This window comes from Myodes glareolus, chromosome 6 (genome assembly GCF_982192425.1).
Source record: "Myodes glareolus chromosome 6, mMyoGla1.1, whole genome shotgun sequence".
In the NCBI taxonomy this organism is placed as follows: Eukaryota; Metazoa; Chordata; class Mammalia; order Rodentia; family Cricetidae; genus Myodes; species Myodes glareolus.
The window spans coordinates 109850048-109854327 of record NC_142031.1 but is presented as its reverse complement, the minus strand read 5'-3'; positions in this window follow the sequence as shown (position 1 = coordinate 109854327).

Here is a 4280-nt window from a genome sequence, read left to right as displayed (position 1 = left end):
AGGTCCTAGAACCCTAACAAGCAGTAATGAGAGATTTAAAAAGAACATCCACACATACAGAGAAGCTGGTGTGGGGTGGACCGTGGGGACTCCGTGGGAGCCCAGCTACAGCAGCAACCGGAAAGCTCACTGGATTTATTATACATAGTGAGGGGCGGCACTGGTCTTGGTAGTCGGTGTTCCTAGGCAACCTGTCCCGGGTTGTGAACACCCAGGGGGAGGAAGTGACAGCTGCTGCCTTTTGCTCACACTGGTCAATCTTTTGCACTGACACGAGGAAGGCCTCACCATCCCTCTGGCTCACCTGGAGAAGGCTTTGCTATTCCCATGGCTGAGGCGTTGGGGGTCCTTGGCAGGGCTATGTCCGTGTCGGCCATACATATTCACTTAGTACGTCACTCACTCAAGACTGCAGTTGCGCCGTACATCACTGACTCCCTACAGCTTCAAAAAGTATTAATTGACCATTTTCTTTCTAATTTTGAGAACCACCTGCTAAAATTATTGGCCAGTTTATTGATTGGCAGCTTTGTTTCTTTCTTTGTTTTATATATACATATATAAATATCTTATGTATATATAATATAATGCTTTATTATATATAAAAAGGTCTTATTATATATCACAATTTTACATGCACTCTTAAGCTATATATAGCATATATTGTAAATATGTTACTATATATATGTGTGTGTGTGTGTGTGTGTGTGTGTGTGTGCATTTGGGGGGGAGGACAAGTGCGGGCAGAGACCAGATTAGGAAGAGGTCATAGAGATAGGGCAAGAGAGCTTTAAGGGGGAGAGCTGTAGTGGCCCATAGAGCAGCGTCATATGAGAGCAGAGAGGGGAACACTGGAGGTAGAAGGGTGGTATAGCAGGGACAGACACAAAGGGAGATGGGGGAGGGAGAGCAACCAAAACTAAGTACACACAAGTACAGCAACAACCTGCTACTCCGTAAACCAATTAGAAGTTAAATAAAATTATTTAAAAATGGAAGCAGTTGGGGCTGGAGAGATGGCTCAGTGGTTGAGAGCACTGCTTGCTCATCCAGAGGTCCTGAGTTCAATTCCCAGCAACCACATGGTGGCTCACAACCATCTGTAGTAAGATCTGGCACCCTCTCCTGACCTGCAGGCATTCATGCAGATAGAACATTGTATACATAATAAATAAATATTTTTTTAAAAAAATGGAAGCAGTCATTTTTGGCACCCTTACATATTTCTGATATATATATATATATACACACACAAATGCTACAAAGGACATAGCCTTAACATTTCTAGTTCACTGCTAACAAATATATTTTATATAATGAGTCCTTCCTCCCTCCTCCCTTCCCTTCCTTCATCCCTTCCTTCTCTCCTCCCTTCCTTCTGTTGCAGGGCTGGGACTTGAACCCAGGCCAACACTCGTCACTGACCTTCAGATGCCTTTGTGTTGTGTGTAGCGCTGGGACTTTTGTTTCTAGACTGTTCCACGTTGGAGTCGAGCATATCATCTGAATACTCATTTAAAAGGGGAGTAGGGGAGATGCTGGATTTAGATCTTTCTAGAAATATCAGACTGCTCTAGGAAAAACTCAAGCCAGATGTCATAGGATACATGTGTGCAGCACCCTTTCAAAAACAACAGAGAAGCCGGGCGGTGGTGGCTCAGGCCTTTAATCCCAGCACTCAAGAGGCAGAGGCAGATGATCTCTGTGAGTTTGAGGTCAGCCTGATGTACAGAGTGAGCTCAAGGATAGTCAGAGCCATGCAGAGAAACCCTGTCTTGGGTGGGGCGAGGTGGATACAGCATCTGCAACCTCCATGCCGCATTATCAAACGCCACTACTGCCTTTCTAGATCTCACACATGGATGGAAGAGCAGGTCGCCTCTGTATACACACTGTATTTCAAGAACTAGGAAAGCTAGAGCAACAAGGACAACAAGAACGACAAATCACAATGACACAAGTGTCATTCAACACCAAGAAAGCAAACGTTGCCAGATGACTACGCATCCTGAAAGTTAACAGTGCTACAGTGAAGGGCGGACAGGTGAAGCAGAACCCAAAGGAAGACAATGAGTGGGGCTTACCAGGACTAAAACCACTAGCAGTCTCAGGCCAGGACATTAGCCGAGTCGTGAAGAGAGATGCTGTGGACATTAACACAGATCCGCCTGAGGACTGACTTATGTGGAGCTGGCAGAGCTGGGAGCCTAGTCCACCTGTGTATCATGAAGGCCTGCTAGTTGGGATTTCTGTCCTGCCCAGTTCCCACAGTCGATAAGCCCCAAAGAAAATCACACAGAGGTCTCCATAAGTTATAAAACTGGTTGGCCCATTAGCTCAGGCTTCTTATTACCTCTTATCACTTCCTGCCTGGCCAATCAGCATTTATTGAAAACATGATGATAGAATACAGACAATACTCCAGCACCATATTAACCCATTATTCTTATCTATATTAGCCACGTGGCTCAGTATCTTTTTCAGTGGGACAGGTCACATCCTGCTTCTTTGGTGATCTGGGCAGGACTGGGGAGAGATGGGTTTCCTCCTTCCCAGCATTCTCCTGTTCTCATTGCCCCACCTTTGTTTCCTGTCTGGTTGTCCCACCTATACTTCCTGCCTGGCCAATCAGCGTTTATTTAAAACATGATTGACAGAATACAGACAATTCTCCCGCACCACACCTATCTTCACTAGAGCTAGATGGTAGAGTCAAATGGTCTTAGTCAAATCCTCTTAGCCTCAATTAGCACACCTTTAAGATGGGTATGGTATGATGGACTATTCTATACAATACCTTCTAGTTTGCTTTATCCTGCTGTGATAAACACCATGCCCAGATGCAACTTTGGAAGGAAAGAGTATATTTCACCTTGCAGGTTACAGCCCATTACTGAGAGAAGCCAAGGCAAGAACTCAACTGGAACTTGAAACAGAAACCACAGAGGGACCCTTCTTCCCAGGCTCATGTTCTGCTACATTTTATAAAGGGGCCAGATCTACCTGCCAAGGGATGGTAAAGCCTACAGTGAACTTGCCCCTTCTACATCAATTAACAACCAAGAAAATGCTCCCACAGACATGCCCACAGGGCAATTTAACAGAGGAAATTCTTCAACCAAGGTTCCCTTTTCCCAGGTGTGTCAAATTGACCTAAGATTGGCCAATGCAAATATATGTTATATATATCAGGATATATATCTTAAATACATACATAACTGATGCGGGAGAATTGTCTGTATTCTGTCAATCATATTTTAATAAAACGCTGATTGGCCAGGCAGGCAGTATAGGCAGGAAAACCAGACAGGAAGTAGAGGTGATGCAATGAGAACAGGAGAATTCTGGGAAGCAGGGAGGTTCCTCTGCCACTCCTGCGCAGACCACTGAAGAGGCAGCATGTAAGCTGACAGCTGGAAAATGTACCAAGCCATATGGCTAACAAAGATAAGGATAATGGGGTAGCATAAGTTATAAGAGCTAATAAGTAGCCTGACCTAATGGGCCAATCAGCTTTATAACTTATAGAGGTCGCTGTGTGATTGATTTTCTCTGGGACTTGCCGGTTGTGGGGTACTGGGCGGGAATAGATACCCCAACAAACAAGCCGGCCCTCATGTTACACATAATGGATATATTTAATCTCAAAAAAACTTCTACCTCATTGGGATGCTTTAAAAAAATAAGTGTAAAAACCAATATAAATAGAAGGTTTCATGTAGGCTGGCAATAAATCTCAGTGACCGTGCTGGCTAGATTTTTGTCAACTTTGCAGAACAGAGAGGAACCTGAGAGATGGGATCCTCAACTGAGAAAATCCCTCCGTAAGATGGGGCTGCAGGCAGGCCTGCAGAGCATTTTCTCAGTTAGTGATGGACAGGGGAGGGAACCAGTTCATCACGAGTGCTGCCGTTCATGGGCTGGTGGTCCTGGGTCCTAGAAGCAGGTAGGCTCAGCATGTGTGAGCGTGTGGTTGCCACACAGCATTGTACTCAAGAGTGTGTCGCCAGGCGTTGCACCTGGAGCTGTTAGCTGGTGATTAAAGTGGGTTTTTTGAGGTTTGGTTTTTCACATTAAAAAAAAAAAAAAAAGCAGGCTCAGGCTCAGTAGACCATGAGGGGCAAGCCAGTAAACAGTAAGTTGAGATAAACTCTTTTCCTTACCAAGTTGCTTTTGGTCATGGTGTTTATCATAGCAACAGAAACCCAACTATGACAGCGGGTGGAGGTTCTTGCCACTAAGCCTGACAAGCAATATTTTAGCATTCTGCCTGTATTAGT